At 46.2% G+C, this 24576-nt stretch overlaps 1 protein-coding gene and 1 non-coding gene across 2 annotated transcripts in view; both read left to right on the forward strand.

Annotated features, from left to right (window-relative positions):
- Window positions 1–24576, forward strand: part of LOC124802722 — a 544884-nt gene that overhangs the window by 323450 nt on the left and 196858 nt on the right. The gene's annotated exons all lie outside the window — the stretch shown is intronic.
- Window positions 20441–20514, forward strand: Trnat-cgu. Its single transcript has one exon. It is a non-coding gene; the product is annotated as a tRNA-Thr (tRNA).

Consider the following 24576-nt stretch of genomic DNA (forward strand, 5'->3'; position numbering starts at 1 on the left):
TTTTTTAGCTTCCCTACCACGTTCAGACTTCTGACACTCCACGTCCCTTCTCGTAGAACTTTGTCCTTTTCTTGGTTATTCAACTTTTTTCTCACAGTCACCTCCGTCTTGGCAGTTCCCTCCCGTTGATCGGATTGGGGGCTAGTCCGGAACCTTTGTCATTTGAGAGATCATCTTGACGCTTCATCTATTACAATCCACATGTCGTGTGGATATACATTATATGTCTGTATTGTTGTGGTTTCCATTGTCTTCTGCATCCCGATGCCGTTGATCATTGCTGATTCTTCCGCTTTCCCCACCGCAACAGCAAGAGAATGCCTTGAACCTCTACTCTCTCCTTCGCCCTCATTAATTAGGCCATTGGCATGAGGGTGACATTACGATGAAAATCTTTGGCCTGCATTGATGGCGATTTTTGTTCAGAATTTAAGGGGTGTGTGGTTCGAACGCCGGACCAAGGTCGTTTCGATTACTTGTCAAAGACGCTACCCTATTTCCTTCCTTTTTCTTTGCGCTGCGGACGGAATCAACATTAGACAATACAGTCGAAGCAGACATGCAAATCCTTTGTTAATAATGTGTGGGGCAATGGAAAAAAATAAATGAAAATAAGCTTGGAAGTGTGACGCCGTGGACAAAGAGGGAAGAAGGACCAAGGGCATGGTAGGATATGCAGGCATCCTCCTGCTAGGCGGATGGGGCTTGGGGGCAGAGTGGGCAGGGGTCAACATGCCGAGCCTGGCCACAGTGTCCCCGGCACCACGACTGGGAAGAAGTACATGAAAGGAAGGCTTAAGGTTGGGGAGACAGATGGGACAGGAAGGGACAGTAGGGTTAGGAGAATGACCAGCGTCCTCTGGTAAAATTTAAATGCCGTGTGGCTAGGGCCTCCCGTCGTGTAGACCGTTCGCCTGGTGCAAGTCTTTCAAGTTGACGCCACTTCGGCGACTTGCGTGTCGATGGGGATGAAATAATGATGATAAGGACAACACAAACCCAGTCCCTGAGCGGAGGGAATCTCCGACCCAGCCAGGAATGGAACTCGGGCCGTTAGCTATGACATTCCGTCGCGCTGAACATGCAGCTACCAGGGGCGGACAGAGTGCTCTGGTACTGGGCATAAAAGAAAGGGCCGCGTACCCCAATGTGGGGTACGATAAAGAAATGTAGCGCCAGTAGTCTCAGATGTTAGAAGGGTGAGGAGGGGTATGGTGCCGTCCAAGTGCGGCAGCATCCACCAGAGCGGAGGTGACGTAAAGATCGCGCGAAGCTAATTGGTGAAGAATGTGCAGTAGCGCGGTCGATGCTTGATTTCTTTGTGGGCAGTTTGTAAGTACTGCCAGAAATCAAGACGTGATTTATCGCCATCAGTATACAGGTAAATCATCGTCCATCCTTTGTCCCACATAATAGCATCGTTTTTTTTGGAGGGGGGGGGGGGAGGAGCGGCATGTGCATTCTCAGGATGGATAAAGTCCATGGGTCAGTCGAGTCTTGAGAAAAGCGGAGCTAGCGGGCCACGAACTGTCGACCCAGTTTCGAAACGTCAGTGGCGGCAGAATGAGTCAAGTGGTGGGCATTGGTGTCAATGAGGTGGCAAAGTGTACAGTGTGGAGTGTCCGACAATCCGATTGTTTGAAAGCGCTGATTTGTGACGAATTTTTCGAGTGCGACACGGAATCTTGTTGCCTGGACGCTGGAGGGAAGGAAAGGCTGGTGAACATGAAGCAAAACCATGGGCCACCGCGTCTATGGATATTTGAGTTCGACGTTGTTGCGGGATTTGCAACAAAGGTGTGGAGTGCAGAAATCTTTGGCTCGTGGATGGCACGTGCTCTGTAAGAACGGTGATCGTAACTGAAGTCGACGATGATATCAGAAATATGCGCCAGACGGGGAGTGTTGTGGCGTATTGGTACCGACGGGGACATGGTCGTAGGCATGAGAATGTCCAGCAACCTGCGCGTAAGGGAGGAGCTCCACTCCACTGCTTGTGCGTGGTGGCCATGTACAAAGGCGCCGCTCTTATTCGCATACTGACATGGCCAAGGCCCCCCACTCGCTGGGGGGGAATGTGAGCGTTTCGTAACGGACCTTAAAGAGCGCACCAGCCGTAAGAAAGTATCCGAACGAGGCCTGGAGGCTGCATCCAAGAGTTGGTGGCAATGGAATACTTGTGCGATGTGGACCACGTGCTGGCTGAGGTATTCGACACACTGCAAAGAATAGAGTCTGCGGCAAAGATTTTGTCTCACTGCCGTATGGGTAATGATGTGTTAGCACAGCATGGAATTCAACCTTATACACAACAACCTCAGCGCAATAGGCTGTGGGGTGGTAGGTTAAATGCCTCTGAGCACTATGGGACTTAATATCTGAGGTCATCACTCCCCTAGAACTTAGAACTACTCAATCCTAGCTAACCTATGGACATCACACACATCCGTGCCCCAGGTAGGATTCGAACCTGCTACCGTAGCAATCGCGCGTTTCCGGACTGAAACGCCTAGAACCGCTCGGCCACCGCGGCCGGCTGGGTTGGTAGGACTGGACCAAGTGACACATCAGGCAATCACCATCGACAGTTGCACTGAGCATTTATTTGGCACATTTAAACAAGACAAATAACAAATAAAACCTTCAACACATTTTTAAAATTACCACACATCTTTAAAATTACCATTTAGATGAGAGGAAGTTACTTCAAAATAAGTATTCATAAACCACGGCACTTACGGTCTGTTACACATTTAGTGAAATGAGTTAAAAATTATTTAATCAAAAACTATGATCAACCTGAAGTACAATTTACTAAAATTTCACGAGAAAATGTGGTCTTTCGTTACTGCAGTGATTGGTATTATCAAATAATTCAGAGTAGAGGCAACAACAAATCAGATACTATGGCACACAACCACGTTACGTAAATGACATGCACCCTACAATGTAGGACATAAAATATAAAATTTCGTGTGACCAAGCAACTTCGTGGGATTCAACAAACTACGCCCAGAAGCGGACGCACGCTCACTCAGCTGCTTCCAATACAGGTTCGGCATGGACCCCCAAACGGGAGCAGCAACAGTCACGATTAGGCGCGAAAAATCCCAGAACTAGTGTGTATGTACAACAGACTGACATCTGCCTTAAGTAACCAGAAACACAATAATTCATCACAGCACATAATCTGTAGAATTAATCAACCTATTATTGAACAGCATCGAAGCAGAACAAATATATTATCTTGTGTGCATAAGGCCAATTATACATTAAGCCTCGAAAGAACTAGATTCACTGCCAGCCGACAAGCACGGGCAAAGGGGGCGGAAAATACACAACAGCACAATCAGGACACAACCCAGGAACCCGCACACGCTACCAAGACAAACCGCAGAAGTAACGACAAAACGAAATCAGAATGCAAGTAACTAGCGGGCAGGGTAACGGTACATCGAGTTCTTAAATTAGTGATTAAATCAAAATTAATTACAATATCCAGATGCTGCCATTGAAGGAATTCTTGTACTTCCATTAATAGAATCAGTTTCAAACTATTTAAATACAGAATAACAACTGGCCTCTCAGTAACTCGTAAGAATTTATGAAACTACTCATTTAGAATTAGCCACATGTCTCCCAGACACACTATTACTTCAGATAGAAACGTAACAGTAGTATTATTGCAGTTCACGGCCAAATATATCCAGGGAAAATTTTAACCATGTATATCTATAGCGTTTGGGCAGGTTAACTCCGTCGTGTGATATAAATACAATAACTAGGCGCCTCTTAGACAAAGACCAGCGAAACTGTTTTCAATGATGGTTAAACACTGACAATAGCAACCTACAAACAGAATGTATCAGCACTCCAGGCCCTAGTAAATGTTAATCATCACATCACATACAGCTCTCACTAGAACATTGCGTACTAAGCAAGCTGAAATTAAACACAACCGAGAACAGACTCAGTAGGAGTAGCAACGGCCGGCCAAGAAAATGAAGTCAACAGCACAGAACCCTGTACTCGATTCCGGCCACAGTTTACAGCACAAGCAAGGCCCTCACCCTCTTGCATGTTTGATGAAGCCAGCCGCAGCAGATCCCGGTGCCAGGAGACATGCAGGAAGCGAAATACACCAACGGCTTCCCAGTAACGTGACGGCTTCCACGCCGGCGAAATTTCCTACAGCGCCGTCACCAGGGTAAACAGCGCCTTTTAGATGTGCTCTTCCTGTTGCCTCGCACGGCACCTGTACTGTCCGCCGGACTTGGCAAACGACGTTACTGCTAGGCGCCCCAAAGTAAAATCCTCGCTATTTGTTAGAGCTTACCCCTCGCTCCCAATGGGCCCGGCAGATGGCGCCACCGCGCGCTCTGCGCATACAACCGGAAAGACGACCCATACCGGCGGCGCGAATATCACTGATCGAGCCTCATGGCTCAGGTAGTTTCGAGAGTACCTCGAAAACTGATGGCAGTGGAGTGACGCAGGTAGAGGCGAAAATGAAATCGAGGTATCGTAGGTACTGTACGCACGGGAGGATTACTAACTCGTCTTGTGAAAGGCTGCGGCCATCTCCGAGGATTTAACGTGGTTCATGGCACTGTCCGCTGTAGTTCCATATGTTGATATCGAATCGAGTACCGTCTGTGTTTTGGTCCGTGAGCGGTTTAAGAGAAGGAAGTCGTCAGCGGAAACACGACAACGAAAAGTGTGCAGTCGCAAAATGAGACCAGAAAGGTTGGTCGTCAGGCTTCTGATGAGAGGCTTCAGGGTTATGGCTTAAAGTAGTGCTGGAAGTTGGCAATCATGCCTTAAAGAGGGACATGTGGTAATGGTCGCGCCACACAGCCACTGAGCTGAAGCAGGAATTCAGAGCTGCTGTAGAGGCAGCGGATGTTAGCAATAAAGGGCTTGTGGAAGACCCATTCGGCTCACTACAGGGAATAGTAAACGATTCATCACCGTGTGTAACGCGCAAGTCAAATTTAATGGCAACCATCGCGTTGCGGATTCTGAATGCCGAACTACCAGCGCTACTAAATGGTAAAATTACCCTCTGGCCTTTTTTTATACTAAAGGAGTCATCTGGAGTTACCTGTTCCAGGCAAAGGGAGTATCTTGCGGGAACGCGTCGCCAGGAGTCGTGCAAAAATTTTATAGTTTGCGTTAAGCACAGTTGGGCTTCCGGCGTCGGTTTGTGGATGAGTATAATAATACTTGTGACAAAGGCTGGCGGTAATGCGTTGTCCGTTGTCGGCAATTCATGAAACATCGTCGTCCACTGCGACGCCATTAGTGCAAGGAAGGAGCGATATAATTCTATCGGCAATCCGTCGACGCCATGTGAGTTATTCCGAGCATCTCTGCTGATTGCGTCGTGCTTCTCGTCACACGTAACCGGCTCCATCAGCTAGTCCGCTTTGTCGACAGCGACTGGACGTGTGACGTGCTCTAACGCAACTTCCTGTTTAACAACACCACTGCTGCTGGTAGGCTCCTCCTGGTGCATTCTGCAGTAGTGGTCTACAAAGGCACTGATGTTTTCAGCTTGACAAGTGACGTGCTGGGAGTGACAGGTGTAGATCTCGGTGGCGCGTCGTTGTTGTCGTCGTTGTTCTCCAACGGGGCTACATGATGCATAGTGGTGTGTAACTGTTCCGCCGAATCTTGACGTCTGGTCCTGACCACGCCCCATGTAGTGTACGGCGTGTCACTGTCAGATTTGTGCGTTAATACTGCTATACTCCCTCTGGGTTTCAGGGGTGGCCGATACAGAAATAGTCGGTAGTGTGCCGAAGCCACGCAGCTACTTCCTTGCCGTACCGAATCAAGGTACCTCAAATGTCTGGTGTGGCACATTACAGCCACCAAATCAATGTTTTCAGTACTTAGGTAAGCGTCGTTTGAAGGTCGCCCATGTCTCAGTAACGCGTTGAAGACATTTGGGATGATGGAGGTGGGAGGTGTTTTTCATTCGCAGTACACTTGTTGCGGGGGGGAGAACATTAAAGAAGTGGTCTGAAAAGGCCATGGGCAAATGTTCTGCGACGTGGAGTGCAGGTGTGAGTTCTTGAGAGACATAAATATTGTCAAGGAGGCTCCCGGAGTGACCCGTCTGGTGTTTATGTCGAGGTGCGTCGTCCCTCTGTCCGTGTCGCGGAGTAACAAATCACGAATTAGGCGCAGTGCTTGACAGGTGTTGTCATGGGGCATTGGATCCTTAGGGCGCAGGACACCAAATATCCTCAAGAAAATAATGGCCATAGCGCCCAAGAAATAAAGAAGCAATTTCTTCTGAGTAGAAGCGCGCTCTTTGGCAGTGATGGCCATGCATCTGGCGGATGGAAGGTATATGACATCAGCTTCTGGGATACCCTCACGGGCACAGGTGACTACGCTATGTCTGAGGTGATCATAAGGGGAGGGGTAAGTGTTATCGCCCACGACGCACGGAAGTATGGCCAACAGTACTTCTACAATAGTGCGATGTCGACGTCCGATGCCTGTATCGTCTCTGGCAGAAGTGTAATATTCACTTGGGAACTGTTCGTTATGTTTGGAGTCGTGCCCCACCTTGCAGGTGAATTCTATCCGAGGGGGATGAGGAGGGGCGAAGCGGGGCGAATCGTGCAGTACGCCACCTGTCGGCTCTGGCGTAACGTTCTGCGCCTAGGAAAACTCCGTCCACAGTGCGTGGTTCGGATCATCGTCGCCGTCGTCACCCCACGCCAAAGGGGACGCTGTCGTTGGGTTCATACGTTGCACCTCGATCGTAAGAGCAGAGATCGTGTCGGCAGCGATCGTTACGGTGGAATCCACTGGTTCACGTGCACCTGGGTGAGCTGGCGGGTAGGTAGGGTAAGGATGCCTTATTCCGTGATACCCCTAATACCGTGATACTTGGTTCAGGAACGTGCCATAGCGTTAGGATCCATATACCTGGCTTTCTGAAGCATCCAACAGATAGTGCAGGTTGTCTGCTTTCTAGTTCTATGCACCCCAGCGCTCTGCGGGAAAGACCAGAACTACAACACAGTTGGTGCAGTGAACATCGACCAAACCATGGAGGTAAGAATAAGGGGAGATGGCGCTACGTATCCCAGCCGTACTACGTTTTGAAGCCATGGGGGCGTGGCTCGCTGCCATGACACTCTGACCAAAACATTGCCAGTGTGCTATAGCGCTGCGTGTATTACAGTCGCTAATTGCACCATATACGCATGTAACGTCAGCAGATTGGTTGTTTCAAAGTTTTTGTTTAAAATAAAATCTCGTAAAGGCGAAATTCCGCGATTCTTATGATTAAAAATAGTTTTTAATGTAATATTACGAATAGCTGGCCTTCAATGTAAACGATACAATTTTGTTAATTCAGCAATAAACGTGTATCACAAACTAAATAATAGAAACTGAAAACTAAGTTAGCTATACCCTCCCTCCAAAGCCCCATAAATACATCTTGTTTGTAATACGTACTGGGACATTTCATTTACGTTACACTACTGGGAAACACTGTTCATTACCACCAATATTTATTGAAATATGGTACATAGAATGGCAAATCTACACAGTGTCCTGTTTAGGTCTATACTTTACGCCAGTTAATGTAGTGTTAGCTTTTAATGACATGATGAAGACAAAGTGAGTTACTCAACACTTCGATTATCGACGATACGTACGTATTATACTGAAACGTGAACTTGAAAACTAAGAATTTAATTCTTTGAATTAACATACCTTTTGCAAATGTTTTGGGTGTGTAGGGAAAACTGATGGTACAGCATTTTCTCGGAGCCTTACTGTTGAAAGGGAAGTTCGGTCTATGTCCTCTTCTCGGAAATGCTGAGAACATATAGTGCTCCATTTAGACGCACGCCAATTCTTCCTCCTCATGGCATTCTCCCAAAGAGCTTTCCGACTTTCATTTTTAGGAAATCTAAAATCATACAGGAGAAAAACACGCTATAGTACAAGTACCGATGGAGCACACGTTCATTCACAATGAAGTTGTAAAATTACATTTAACGAAATAACTTACACATGAAATGTTATTCCCTTCGATTTCGCATCACAATCAGAACGATTCGTACATCCGAACACCACACAAGTCACCATAATAGCGCAAAATCCTTCCAAAAGCGAGCGACAAGCCTATGCACACAAGCTTACAGCAGCAATGTTTTGGTCGGATTGAGATGGCTACCCTCGGCTTCACATAGCTTCACAGCTGTGACGTCAGGGCGTCTCCCTCTATTCTTACCTCCATGGGGCAAACGCTCGAGAATTGCTGTGCTTATTGATTGGCGACTCCATAGTGTCCTGTGCACTACGACCAGATAATGGGTATATTTGGAAGGAGAGACAGCATTGGTCGTATATTTTTGTTTATTATCGCAAAATCGATTTTCTGTCACTTAGTGACCATCTTCAGTGCTGTAATATATAACTTAAATTAGTAAGCACTGGTGTCAATAAGCTTACGGCGATCACAGTGAGTCTATGTGATCGCCGTAAGCTCATTGACACCAGTGCCTACTAATTTAAGTTATATATCACAGCACTGAAGATGGTCACTAAGTGACAGAAAATCGATTTTGCGATAATAAACAAAAATATACGACCAATGCTGTCTCTCCTTCCAAATTGCTGTGCTTGTTACCGCTGCTCAAGAAATACTGATTTGACAGGTAAATATCAGTGACAAAACGTTAAAAATGCTTCGTAACATAAACGTACAGGGAATCATTTCATGCCAGTAATATAATTATATCGTGCTTACACAGTCCTGGAACACTTTTCCCGTTTTATGTTTTATTTTTGCATTTTCTGCAAGATGGCCTCTTAGTGAAACAGGACTACCATCAGAATTATAGATGAAATATAGTCCAATTCATGAAACGGATGCGATACATAAATATAATTTTCATTAAATATTTTGATGCTATAATGGTGGCAATATTTTCAAGTCAACATTATTATGTCATAATGAGTGAAACACTTTTTTACATTTATTTTCTGGGGATACAATGCCTATAAAATAGAATATAGAGTAATTTATATATTTTTGCTTTAGGTTTGTTCTGCTGTCATAATGGGAAAACGCAACAAAGAGATCAAACGTGGAAAGCATTCCATCAAATCATATGATGGAAGAATGCTTGAACTGGCTGTAGGGAAAGTTTTACAGAAAGACTGGTCAGTTTACAAAGCATCGAAGTTTTGTTCATTCCTTTGGACCACTTTAAAATAAATCGTCATGAAAGCTACTGAACACTTTGACTGCAACACAAACGAACTTAAAAACTTTGAACTTGGGAAAGTGGGTAGGCCGTTTGCTCTTCCTTCAGATGTTGACGTGCAGCTTGCATCTTACATCATTAAAATGCAGGAGATTGGATTTGGACTAACTGTTATCCACATAAGGAAACTTGCCTACAAATTAGAGAAAAGTGTAGCCCTAAAGCAACAGTAAGGTTCAGTTCGGAAAATAAAACTGCTACTCTGAGATGAAAAGGTTGCCCAGGAAAGGAATTAGTGGCAGGCCGCATCAAACCAGTCAGAAGACTGATGACCCCCGCCCCCCAAAAAAGGAAGAATGGTCACCTTTTTGATTTAGTGTTGTTCATGTTTATTGTTGTTACTAAATTTTGTTCAGTAAAATGGGTATGCACAGCATAAGATGTTCAGTGACCAATGTGAAGGACACGTAGACATTGGGTACTGAGCATGAGCAACTGAGAGTTTGGGTCGGCCCCAATTGCGGGCCTTGATTTGGCTGGCTTGCCGAACCATGCAATTCCCGCATTTGCTGGGCATTCGGAAGTGACTGCGGATCGGTGTTGGAATGTGTACAGGCATACTCGTCGTCAGTATTCCGGTCGAGCACGTCTGAAAATGTCGAGGGAGGAGGGCCGTATTGTGCACCAAGGACATTGTAACCCATTCACGTCTGCTCTGCCATCCGAGAGCAAGTAATGGACTCCCTGCAGCGTTCTGTGGCAACTCGCATCGATGGTCGGAGACTAACAGCAGTCGGAAGAGAAAATTACCGAGGCATTGACAGGCTGCCGTTGACATTACAACACAAACGCCTAACCTTGGAGTGTTTCATTACCGGGAAGCACTAACTGCCGGTCTATGGGATCGCGTTGTGTTCATCGATGAAGTGTGGTTTTGCACTACCGTAGATGACGATCGTTGGCGAGTATGGTGGCGACCTGGGGAGAAGTTCGTTTCTTCCAGTGTTTTGGAGAGACACGTCCGTGTTATTCCTGTCATGGTTTCGGGAGCCATAAGATGTGTCTTCAGTTGACAGAAAGTTAGTGGTGGAGGGAACTGTGATAGCTACGGTGAGTCACAGGAGTCCTGTGTTCTCGTGTGTTACCTTATAGAGAGACAGTACTGTGGAGAGGTACTCCTGTGCCCAGAAAGATATCTAGAGCAATCCGCAATAGAATACGACGTGAAGTACGAGGCGTGTTTTTTAAGTAAGTACCGTTTTGAAATTTAAAAAAGACGTTCTAAGATATCTCAATTATTTTACTTTTACATGAAAGCCTGTACCTCAATCTACGCACTGATACCATTACAGTCTGACTCTTCCCTGTTTACGTTGTGTACTGAGTGTTTAAGATGCCTCCGATAATCGTGAGTCCCGCCGACTGTGAAGTACGGGCTGTTGTAAGATTTCTTAGTGCTAAAGGCCTAAAAGCGATCGATGGAATGGTAAGAAAGTGGGTGAGAGCATTTAAAGATGGCCGCACAATTGTGCATGATGAACAACTGAGTGATCCTTCTTCGGTCGTTTATGAAAGTTTGGTGCAGGAAGTGGACAATAAGGTCAGAGAAAACAGACGCTTTACGATTTCCTCCTTGCGGGATGACTTTCCTAATGCGTCTCGTAGTGTTTTGTATGGCATTGTGACCGAGCACTTGAATTACCGAAAATTGTGCACACGTTGGGTACCGAAAATGTTGACGGATGTGTACAAAACCAAACGTTTAGACAGTGCATTGACTTTACTTGAGTGGTACCAAAAGGACGGTGATGATTGCTTAAGCCAAATTGTTACGGGCGATGACACATGGGTGGCCTACGTCATACTATAATCAAAGCAACAGTTCATGGAAGTTGAGCAAGTGCATCGTTTTGCTGCAAGACAATGCCCGTCCGCATGTGGCGAATCAGACCAAAGATCTCATCACACCTTTTCAATGGGAAACTCTAGATCATCCTCCGTATAGCCCTGATCTTGCGCCTAGTGACTACCACCTGTTCCTGCTCTTGAAGAAACACTTGGGCGGTCAGCGTCTTCAAGACAATGACGAAGTGAAAATTGTGATGATGCAGTGGTTAACAAGTCAGGCGGCAGACTTCTATGAGGACCGCAATCAAAAAATGCCACAACTTTATGTCAAGTGCCTCAATATTGACGGAAATTATGTATAAAAGTAGATTAAGGTGCAGGCTTTGATGTAAAAATAAAATTAGTGAGAATCAAAATATCCACGGGTGTACTGCCGGTCTACAGTGTCCAACGGGCACAATATTTCGGCGATCATACATGTCGCCATCATCAGGTGAACTGACGGACTGAGCTCCTGTGAACGTGCCGGCACGGAGATCCGTACGCTATGGCTGCTTAGGGGGAACTGGGTTCGGTCGCGGTGGCGGACGATTTAAATACCCTCCGCCCGCGGCGCGCTCACTCCGCCGTCCGCGCCCCGGGCCACGGTCGCACGGTGGAACAGATTGCGACGGCGTCTGAGATGACGCCGGTGTGATAGCTCTGTCCGCCGTGGTCGTCACAACTAAACGTTTGCTCGATTTACTCTTGATGAACCCAATCGCTGGTTCCCAAGCCTTGCTAAGATTATAGCCACAGTCACGGTTTATGAGGTCGTCATTGGTGCGACTTTCGATGGTCTATCAACGCTGTCCCAGTATCTCGGCGTCTGTACCAGAATCCTCGTGCGTTCATACTCGATAGCGTGATTTTCCGACAAACAATGTTCAGCGACCGCCGACTTGCTCGGATACATCAGTCGAGTGTGCCTCTGGTGTTCACGGCATCGATCCTCGACGGTACGCATCGCCTGACCAATATGCGACTTGCCACATTGACACGGAATCTGGTACACGCTGGCCTTCCTCAAACTGGGGTCATCTTTGGCACTCCCCACCAGTGCACGAGTCTTATTCGGAGGACAATACACAATTCCGACCCGGTGTTTCTTCAAAATGCGGCGATTTTCCCCGAGAGTGCGCCTGTATATGGAATAATCGCAGTGCCTACCTCCTCCCTCGTGATTTCATCCATCTCCACAGGTTGTGCTATAGTGGTTGGGCGGAGAGCACGTTGAATCTACCACTCTGAGTATCCAAGAATCACAAAATTATTGAGATTTATTAGCACGTCTTTTTTTAATTTCAAAACGGTACTCACATAAAAAACAGGCCACGTATGTCCCATTGTCAGTAAATGTCATATCAAGGAGCAGCTGCAACAGCCGTGGGACAGCCTGCCTATCGATACGACGGCCTTATCACACCCTTCCTAACCAAATCAGTGACAATGCAGTCTTGGCAAAGTCATACTGAAATAACATCAGATTCTGTCTCAACCCATGAAGTTTCATTTCATTTCTTTTCGTCTCCCCCCCCCCCCCCCCCTCACCCCCTCTTCTGGGCAATTCCAAATTTTTGACAAACAAGTTACGATAACAATAAATTATTTCGTGTTTAGTGTGTATCAAAGATTACTGCATAGCTATAGTATAACCAACCTTACCCAATAACATCACGCGTATAAAATATATGCTAATATTTCAATTTACAGGTGTGACCTTTTTATACTGTATTCGTTTTGCAACGTGCGTGGCAAAATGGTGCTATCCAAAACCGGCGCCGAAACAGCTGCGGAGCACCACAGATCACAGATGATACGGGATGAACGACGGCGGCTCGGATGTATACGTGCGAGTAGTCATGCAACTATTAAGCAGCTGACTACCCAGAAGAGCCAAGGGCTACCAACAGTGTGTCCTCAACGACCGTTTAGCGAATGTTAGTGCGTGTGGGTGTCTGCAGCAGGCACATGGTTGATGCCGCCCTGCTGTTACATTAATTACAGTCCGTTCATTGCAGCTGCTGCCTGACAACGAAATAAGAGTAGAAATTAGCAAATAACGAACACGAATGCAGGCGTGGGCCGTATCATTCGAACATTTTATACCATTGTGGTACCTCACAGAACAGAAGCACTTGCAACTTTACTGTTATCTAACTGTTTTAGAACATATACTAGCAGTGAACTCTATCAACATTGACCAAACTAATTTCTCGAACGAAACATTTCAGTGTGCTCTCACCACTATCAGCAGCTTTACCTAACTCTCGATTCTGAACACAGGTCGTGCAGACTATGGGTAGGCAAGCACGTCTGTGATATTAGCAGCTGCGAATGTGAACAACCTTTGACCGTATAACGGAATGAGAAGGAAACTTTGTGCCGGACCAGGACTCGAATCCACATTTCCCGCTTATCGCGAGAGGTCGCCTTACCTTTTGGCTATCCGAGGCTGGACCCAAACATCCGTATGTTATCAACCACATGTCTGCAACCTGTACTCGTACATCCATTATGCTTATTCCCGTACAGGGGAGATATTTTACTTGAAAGTAGCTTGCTCGGAGTCAGCCGATAAATACGATATGCAGTGCCTATGTTATTCTGAATACTATCCTATGTTCCTTCGGACAAGCACTGCAATATCGTATTTAGCCTCAGTACTGTTCACATGTCTGGGCACACACACTCACAAGGCTCATGCCTGCCATGGCCGTGAGAAGGTTGCAGTGGAACAAGCTTCTGCGCTCAGTAGGAGCATACAGAACGACTCCGGCAGGGGGGTGGGGCACTGTTAGTGTCAATGGGACTTTGTCCTCTTGACATTAAGATTAGAGACCAAGCAGCAGCGTATCGGTGAAACAAAGACAACAGGGAGAAAATAGTTCAAATAATCGGCATTCAGGTAGGAGATAAATCTGCAGTTAGAAGAAGGGGTTGAGGAACTACTGCAGGAGCAATGAGATGGAGAAGAAACTGGGCGCAGAACTCATGAGTTGTTACCAGACATCCGGGAGAGCCTACAGCTTACGTACTTGAAACCTACCAGAAGACTGCTGCACTTTCTCACTGGACATGGACCGCGTGCGGTGTATCTATGGCCATTCAGTAAGCGGGCTACATCATCGTGTGACTGTGGCTCCAGAGAAGGCACTCCAGACCATGTGGTGTTCGAGTGCCCCCTTTTCGACGCTGTAGCGTCTCAGATTAGACAACAGTTGCCCAGTCATGACATGTACCACCTGCTCAGGCTACAAAGTATATTTGAGATCCTCAACGAACTGGCTAACGAGGTATCAACCAACGTTCTCAAAGAATTTCTAAGGAACAATAATGACTCGAGGCATTGGCTGACTAACACACAAAGCACCTGTCCCGTAACGCCGGACGTGGACTTGGCTAGCAGCCTTACGGCTGCGATTCGCCACATCTCGTATTTATGGAGAGGGTGGATCAAACACCGATTGGACAACGCACCAGTTATAACTGTAGTATTAAGAATTTTAGGTTAGATATAGATCTACGAAAGGATAAATTAACAGTAGGTAAACTGCAGTGAATTCAAGATCTTGGGCCAATCTGGTGTCAGGGGAATGCCCACTGGCATTAGCACGGAGGGCACGGCCACCAGTGTAGGTATACAGGGTCAGTCACCTAACATTACCGCTGGATATATTTAGTAAACCACATCAAATACTGACGAACCGATTCCACAGACCGAACGTGAGGAGAGGGGCTAGTGTAATTGGTTAATACAAACTATAAAAAATGCACGGAAGTATGTTTTTAAACACAAACCTACGTTTTTTTTTAAATGGAACCCTGTTACTTTTGTTAGCACATCTGAACATATCAACAAATACGCAATCAGTGCCGTTTGTTGCATTGTAAAATGTCAATTACATCCGGCGATATTGTAACCTAAAGTTGTTTCATATACTCTGGGGTTGTAGGCACATCACGGTACACATTCTCCTTTAACGTACCCCACAGAAAGAAGTCCAGAGCTGTAAGATCAGGAGAACGGGCTGGCCAATTTATGCGTCCTCCACGTCCTATGAAACGGCCGTCGAACATCCTGTCAAGGGTCAGCCTAGTGTTCACTGCGGAATGTGCAGGTGCACCATCATGCTGATACCACATACGTCGACGCGTTTCCAGTGGGACATTGTCGAGCAACGTTGGCAGATCATTCTGTAGAAACTCGATGTATGTTGCAGCTGTTTGGGCCCCTGCAATGATGTGATGACCAATGAGGTGGTCGCCAATGATTCGGCACCATACATTTACAGTCCACGGTCGCTGTCGCTCTACCTGTCTGAGACAGCGAGGATTGTCCACGGACCAGTAATGCATGTTCCGTAGATTCACTGCCCCGTGGTTTGTGAAACCCGCTTCATCGGTAAACAGGTAGAACTGCAACGCATTCTCTGTTAATGCCCATTGACAGAATTGCACTCGATGATTAAAGTCATCACCATGTAATTGCTGATGTAGCGACACATGAAGCGGGTGAAAGCGGTGACGATGCAGTATGCGCATGACACTACTTTTACTCAGTCCACCGGCTCTCGCAATGTCCCGTGTACTCATGTTTGGGTTCATGACAACAGCAGCTAACACACCAACAGCACCCGCTTCTCCTGTGACGGGCCTGTTACGGACCCGTTTGCGTGCTCCTACCATACCTGTTGCATACAGTTGACGGTAGATGTTTTGCAATGTGCGGCACGTTGGATGCTCTCTGTCCGGGTACCGTTCTGCATACACCCTGCAGGCTTCAGCTGCATTTCGTCGACACTCGCCATAGATGAGTGTCATCTCCGCCTTTTCAGAGTTCGAATACACGATGGTCACAGTTCCTACAACACTACACTATCACAGAAGTCTGGTAACAAGGTGTAGTACAGTTGGTCTGCGTGCGGAGACGAATGCAGAATAACAATAGCAGCAAGCGCTACATGCTGACACTGCGACAGCTAGACCAAACCACAACAGTGCACTACATCCACACTCGTAAACACGGTCGTCATCGTAAACATGTCCGAGCAGATGCTGCTCGCCGACCGTGGCTCGTGTTTGTTACAACACCACACAACGTAACGTCGGAGGTTTCAAGCGTCAACTTTAGGTTACAATATCTCCGGATGTAATTAACATTTTACAATGCAACAAACGGCACTGATTACGTATTTGTTTATATGTTCCGATGTGCTAAGAAAACTAACGTGGTTCCATTTAAAAAAACGTAGGTTTGTGATAGAAAGCATACTTCCGTGCATTTTTGTATGGTTTGTATTAAGCAATTACACTAGCCCCTCTCCTCACGTTCGGTCTGTGGAATCGGTTCGTCAGTATTTGATGTGGTTTACGAAATATATCCAGCGGTAACGTTAGGTGACTCACCCTATATATCACGTTGGCACACATGGAAACCTGTAGATTAGTTTCTTAAGCATCATTTTGTGTAGAACGTTAGCATAGAATTAGGTAATGGAGAATGTGCGTGTGAATTCTCAGGGTCGAAACTGCTGATGTCATCGGTCCCTAGACTTACAACTTACGCTAAGAACAACACACACACTCATACCCGAGGGAGGACTCGAACCTCCGGCAAGAGGGGCCGCACAATCCGTGACATGGCGGCCCTCCTCGCGGCAATTAGACAATAGACACTAGCATAGTACCCAAGTAGTTAACCCAGAAGTTAATGTCACACATAGAGCAAATAGCAGTAGTTAAGTAACACGAAATGCCCATAGTGGAAATAGAAATACACATCCTGTAGTAATAACAATCAGCTGCAGGAACTGTAAATATTAGACGTAGAATTATGACCCACTAATGTGTTGGGTAGTGAGTTGTCATGTATCATGTTTCTGAGATTGAATAAAGAATTTTTTTATAGTACAGAGGGCTCCGGAAAACAAAGTACTGCAGATAGAAGTCTTTATCTGACACTGTCAGTCACCACGACGACAGAGCATCGCATTCATGGCAGACAAGGTCTGTCTACACAGTAGCCAGCAGCACCTGCTACATTGGCGATCGTGACAATCAGCTGACAGCACTGAAAAACCAGTGAGCTCGACTTGTCCACGGTCTGTTCGAGTGCGCACATCGTCTGTTTTTCCCGGATGGTGGTGGGGGGGGGGGGGGGGAAGGGGGGGGGGAGGAGGAGAAGCGCAGCGGCATGCTCTGGCCCCTTTAACGTCGATGCACTGTCGCGTCATTGGATGTCGTTTCCGGACCAGAGTTCCTATCGTCATTTGTTCCTCAAGACACCTCCTACATCCCGTTTAAGTTTGTCGGTGCAATTCTGAAACACCCTTGATATGAAAATTTAAACGCTTTCACTAGTATGTTCTTAGGGAAGTCAACAAACATGGCTTTTCGGAAGTCAATAAACACGGCCTCATTTAGGACTCCGCTGTGTAACAATCTCATGCCGCGACGGCGCAAGCTAGCTTCTACGCGATTGAAATTTTGGTGGATAATAATCCGGTATAAGTTTCCGTATGAGTCCCTGCGTGCGGATCGAGTTAAGCGCTCCCAGAACTGCGGTCTTTGCATGTAAAGGGTAAATTTAATAGTCCGGCGGTTTCAAGTGACCGATACGCTTTTCCATCTCCCGTTCGTTCCAACACGGCGGACTCACACAGAGACACTGTGCGCACAGCGTATAAGCACGGAAATACGCCCTCTCCAGACCATGCATTCGCAGCGGTCGCCGCCGGACAGCCAGAGTGGTACAGCCATAAAGTCGCCGCTGTTTACGGTGCACCAGTGCCTGTGCTACGCGTAAGAGCCCGCTGAAGGGGGAGGGTTGGGGGAGAGGAGGATTTACGGGCCTCACTTGACAGTCGGTTATTGCGCGCCGCTTGCGATCCTGCGCGCTGTTTACGCCCGCTTGTGGCCCGCGGGCGATGATCATGTAGCCCACAACGAGCATCGGTCGCCCCACTCCCTGGACGGCCGGCCCTGGACTGCGTTTCGGCGGCTTATCGTGGGCGCGCGCCATCGGCGTCGCTCTGGCCTCGTATACCAAATGTGCCGTTGAGATGATAAGTTGTTTCTTGACGCGCACTCCTGCGGAAATACACTCTGTTGTTTTCTGATGCTCTCTCAACAGCTATACGCTGCCGAGTAGCTTATTCTACAAGGCTTCAGTCTCTCCCTCTCTCTCTCACTCTCTCTCTCTCTCTCTCTCTCTCTCTCTCACACACACACACACACACACATACACGCACACAGACAGAAACACAGGCAAAGTCATGTGCACTTGGAAGGCATACAGATCGAGGCATATAAAATTGTTATTAGTAACGTCTGGAAAACTAGAAATCTGATTAAAAAGAGGCTGGAATCACAGTTGTTCATCTCCAGGGGACATCCAGTGATACCAACCTGTGGGCCCTGTCGGTCAACTTTATCTTAAACAGAAAACACAACTTTATTATTGTCGATTCGGATCTACAGAAAAAAAATTTCGTTTTTAAGTAATTTTCGTATTTAATATATTTTTTTTTTTTTTGATGCGTGATGGGTAAAAACCGTAGTAAAATAATAATATCTCAGAAATACACATCAAATTAGGATGGCATAAGGCAAAAAAGAACACCTTCCGAGAAGGCATTGAGCACCCAACGGTACCAACGGCCGTCGTATCATCCTCAGCTCTTAGGAGTCAACGGATGCGGATACTTAGGGGCTTGTGGCCAACACATCACTCTCCCGGCGGTTGTCAGATTCCGTGAGCGGTAGGTTAGAAAGGCGATTATTCTAAAATGTACAACGAGAAATCGTTCTTTGCAGAAAAAAACCCTTGATTTTCCAGAATATAATAAACTGCAAAACATAAACGCGACAGGTCACGAAAGAATTATCGAAATTGAATGGAAATCGATGGATGTGGCGTACATATATAAACAGATGATTGCAATTTCAGAAAAAACTGAATGTTTGTTCCAGAGAAAGAGCTCCACATATTGAGCAAGTCAATAACGGATTGGTCCACATTTGGCCTTTATGTAAGCAGTTATTCGGCTCCTTAGGGATATAGTGCCAAATTCCCAAATTCTGTCCAATTGAGGCGTCAGATCGCCACATTCCCGAACTGGTTGAGGCCGCTGCTGTAATGCTCCAAACGCTCTGAATTGGTGGAGGGGGGAGGGGGGGGGGGGAAGATCAGGCGACCTTGATGCCCAAGGTAGGTTTGCTGAGGAAGCAGAAGAAACTCTCACCGTGTGCAGGCGGTCATTATCTAGCTGAAACATAAACGTAGGATCCAACAATACACTACCAATAGCCGCTATTTAGGTTTTATTTTTAGGCTACCGGTTTTGACGTTACATTAAGTCATCTTCGAAACTGGTGGCCTAGAAATAAAACCTAAATAACGGGGATTGGAAGTTGACCAGCCGTAGTTTCACACTCCAGAGGATGGATCTACATTCATTAAACGGAGGATACTTTGCCATGAATTGCTACAAGATGGGGCATAGAATATCGTCAGGATTCCGATGTGCTGTAGAGTTGCTTCGGATGCCATCCAAAGGGGTGCTCCTATGAAAAGAAGTGGCACCGCAGACTGGTTGTCAGGTTATAAGGCGGGTGAAAGGTTGGTATTGCATTGCCGTCCAGGACATCTCCAGACAAGTTTTCGCTGGTCATCAATCAATTCGAAGCAGCACCCATCACCGGAGGCGATTCTACTCAAATGAGAATCCAGATTGACGACTTGGTTCAAATGGCTCCGAGCACTATGGGACTTAACATCAGACGTCATCAGTCCCCTAGAGCTTACAACTACTTAAATCTAACTAACCTAAGGACATCACAAACATCCATGCCCAAGGCAGGATTCGAACGTGCGACCGTAGCAGTCGTGCGGTTCCGCACTGAAGCGCCTAGAACCGCACGGCCACCCCGGGCGGCTATGTTCTGTAGAGTCAATTTATTTTGCTCTATGAAACCAGTTTCTCATTAAAGATTTTAGAGTAACTTCCTTTGTAACCTGCCGTGATCCTAATTTGATGTGTATTTCTTAAGGTATTATCACTTTATATGTGAAGACAGTAACTGTTCTCGAAAGAACAGAATGCTGTTGATGACAGTGCACCTTTTCCCTGGAATAAATGATGACTAACTGAAACCCTCAGCTGCCGACAGGTGTTGTTGATATACCTCGATGTGGACAGTTGAAAATGTGTGCCCCGACCGGGATTCGAACCCGGGACCTCCTGCTTACATGGCAGACGCTCTATCCATCTGAGTCCCTGCAGTCGCGCTATTCATCTGTGTCCTCGGTGGCTCAGATGGATAGAGCGTCTGCCACGTAAGCAGGAGGTGCCGGGTTCGAGTCCCGGTCGGGGCACACATTTTCAACTGTCCACATCGAAGCATATCAACAAGACCTGTCGACAGCTGAGGGTTTCAGTTAGTCATTATTATCACTTTACTACGGTTGTTACCCTATTTTAATCTGTACCGCGACCTATCACGCTACGATCTCCCATCCGAATTCTCAATAAAAAATTGGGGTTCCTTTGCACGTTTTCAATGCTGACCCCCTTCCGCCCCCTCAATGTGTCGCTGAGGGGCAGACTTTGATGGCTGATGTCCCCAATTAAGACGAACAACTTTTATTACAACCCTTTTTTTTTAATGCGATTTTCAATTTTCCAGATATTTCAAAAACAGTTTTAAAGGCCTTACTCTCTGTATGTAGCAAAATTGTCAATAGTAAAGTTTAATTACAACAGAGGGAGGTGGAGAACAGACACGCTGCAAGAGGACACTTTATCGTCCGAAATTAAGCACACTGAACGAAAATGCAATCAGTTCGGTGAAGAATTCTCTTCAGGTTTTCCATATCGTGCTGAATTGCGAGGATGTTGATTCCTACATTTCACTCGCTGTTCATCTTGGGTGACGATAGTGACAACAGCGTACCCATTATGCAGATGTAGATGAAGTATAGGTGGCCGACAATCTTGTATGCCGTTGTAAGAAATTGTGTTTATCGATCAATGAGTCCCGAAATCTTCGGTGGATGGAGTTCAGTTATTACCTTGCAAACTGATGAAGGTCCGCAGCTGGTGGTATAGTGGGTAGCGTCGCTGCCTCTGGATCACGGGGTCCCGGGTTCGATTCCCGGCCGGATTGGGGATTTTTCTCTGTCCGGGGACTGGGTGTCCGTGCTATCTTCAACATCATCATCATCCGGGACGGTGGCTAGATTGAATGGTGAAAAAATTGGACTGCGTAAAAATTGGGACTTTGTACGGGCGCTGATGACCACGGAGTTGAGCGCCCCACAAACCAAGCATCTTCATCATCGCAAACTGATGGAGACAGAGCTGCGTTCAGTAACAACAACAGTTACTGTTAGGTTTCAAACAGATTGTCATTTTCGATTCCGTTGCCTGTTGGTTAGTATCTTTTTTATGACCACTGGCTGCAAACGGTACACCACGCAGGATGATGTACCAACAAACAGAGCAACTTCAATCAAGTTGTGATCATGTGCACGCCGCCACACAGTAGATCCTTTCTGCTATTCCTCATGTCCCCTGATCGACCCAATATACCCAGCTGATTCCATGTAACTGACTGCTATATAGCCTTCCCTACCATTACTTACGTAGCTCTAGATGGCCACATGGCTGGTACCAGTTTTATAGCGCTCCAAAGCAGCCAGTGTTCTCTTTCACGGAGGTACCTAATATATAGCCCAACTACTTATAATTTGTAATGTTTTACTGTCCTGTTACTTCTTCTCTTCACTCTTTTTCCATATGTTCCTCTTCGCACCGATTCTAACAAGAACCTGCTCATTTCTTATCAGTCCACTTAATTTTCAACACAGCCACACTTCCAGTCACGCTGCGCTCCAAACATACTGTCTCAGAAATTTCTTAATCAACTTAGGGCCGATGTTCAATACTAGTACGCTTCTCTTGCGAAGCAGACTTTTAAGTCACGGCAGCCAAAGCCTTTTAATATCATTTTGAAAAGATAAGACCGCCTCTGCTGTTAGTCCTTTGTTTGTAGGAAAGACCAGTTTCGCATTATTTTAGCTGCACCATCAGGTGGAATAAAATCATGTTCTGATCGACGAAAGAAATGGGATAACCCAGCGTTCAGAGTAAGCAAGTACAGGACGTCATAAAATAACACAGAACGCTCTCATGATGCAAGTAACAGTATCTGTTCAGCTAGCACGATCTCCCCCATACCGAAATAGTGATCAAAGCACAGGCCGTATATGATCACCTACGGGATAACGTGGAATATGAGCACCTAACGGTTCCTCATATGCCTCACAGCAAATTGTGTACTAAGCATACTCGCTGTGCGCAAACGAAGGACCTTGAGCTGCTCAAATTACACATTTGTCGTAGAGGATCATGTGCGGTCTGTGCTTTCATCACTATTTCGGTGTATAGGGATCCCGCTAGCCTGCCGGATACTGTTAGTCATAGCATCACAGGAGCGTTCTATGTCTGGTAGTGTCTATAAATACAGGTTTATTACAAATGATTGAAGCGATTTCACAGCTCTACAATAACTTTATTATTTGAGATATTTTCACAATGCTTTGCACACACATACAAAAACTCAAAAAGTTTTTTTAGGCATTCACAAATGTTCGATATGTGCCCCTTTAGTGATTCGGCAGACATCAAGCCGATAATCAAGTTCCTCCCACACTCGGCGCAGCATGTCCCCATCAATGAGTTCGAAAGCATCGTTGATGCGAGCTCGTAGTTCTGGCACGTTTCTTGGTGGAAGAGGTTTAACATTGAATCTTTCACATAACCCCACAGAAAGAAATCGCATGGGGTTAAGTCGGGAGAGCGTGGAGGCCATGACATGAATTGCTGATCATGATCTCCACCACGACCGATCCATCGGTTTTCCAATCTACTGTTTAAGAAATGCCGAACATCATGATGGAAGTGCGGTGGAGCACCATCCTGTTGAAAGATGAAGTCGGCGCTGTCGGTCTCCAGTTGTGGCATGAGCCAATTTTCCAGCATGTCCAGATACACGTGTCCTGTAACGTTTTTTTCGCAGAAGAAAAAGGGGCCGTAAACTTTAAACTGTGAGATTGCACAAAACACGTTAACTTTTGGTGAATTGCGAATTTGCTGCACGAATGCGTGAGGATTCGCACATTATGTCTGTTCACTTCACCATTAAGAAAAAATGTTGCTTCATCACTGAAAACAAGTTTCGCACTGAACGCATCCTCTTCCATGAGCTGTTGCAACCGCGCCGAAAATTCAAAGCGTTTGACTTTGTCATCGGGTGTCAGGGCTTGTAGCAATTGTAAACGGTAAGGCTTCTGCTTTAGCCTTTTCCGTAAGATTTTCCAAACCGTCGGCTGTGGTACGTTTAGCTCTCTGCTTGCTTTATTCGTCGACTTCCGCGGGCTACGCGTGAAACTTGCCCGCACGCGTTCAACCGTTTCTTCGCTCACTGCAGGCCAACCCGTTGATTTCCCCTTAGAGAGGCATCCGGAAGCTTTAAACTGCGCGTACCATCGCCAAATGGAGTTAGCAGTTGGTGGATCTTTGTTGAACTTCGTCCTGAAGTGTCATTGCACTGTCATGACTGACTGATGTGAGTGCATTTCAAGCACGACATACGCTTTCTCGGCTCCTGTCGCCATTTTGTCTCACTGCGCTCTCGAGCGCTCTGGCGCCAGAAACCTGAAGTGCGGCTTCAGCCGAACAAAACTTTATGAGTTTTTCTACGTATCTGTAGTGTGTCGTGACCATATGTCAATGAATGGAGCTACAGCGAATTTATGAAATCGCTTCAATCATTTGTCATAGACCTGTACTTATAGCTGAAGCGGTCTTACCTTCTCAAAACGCTTCTTTGGCCAGGAAAGCTCCCTTTACCTGTGCTACTCTGTTCTACATGTCTTCCTTGCGTTATCCGCCGTGTGTTGTTTTGCTTCAGAGGTAGTAGAATTGGTTCATATCATCTACATCATAGTTCTCATTTCTGATGCTAAAGTTACCGCCAACCTCATTTCAGCTGCTCCTCATTACTTTAGTCTTCTTAAGAATCCATACATCGACCGATAAAGACGAAAACGTTTATAAGATCACTTTCCTCTCGCGTTTGTCTGTCCGAGTGTTAAAAACCCTCTTTTGCAGGTCCTGGTACACGTTTCAAGTTGAAATTTCTCCCACATTCTAAGTTGTACAGTCCCTCGGCGGTGTAAAAATGTTGAAGCTTCTAAGTCAGTGCATCAAAAGATACGGCCACTCGTGTCACATATTTTGATACTCGCAAACTCACTCATCAAAACCTATAGGGAACTTCCCGTCGACGTAGAATCATGAAATTTGGCAAGAAGCAAAGCTTCAGAATAAAACTAAAGGGAAACATCCGAAAATTGTTAATTTCTAATTGTATC

This window comes from Schistocerca piceifrons, chromosome 6 (assembly GCF_021461385.2).
Source record: "Schistocerca piceifrons isolate TAMUIC-IGC-003096 chromosome 6, iqSchPice1.1, whole genome shotgun sequence".
In the NCBI taxonomy this organism is placed as follows: Eukaryota; Metazoa; Arthropoda; class Insecta; order Orthoptera; family Acrididae; genus Schistocerca; species Schistocerca piceifrons.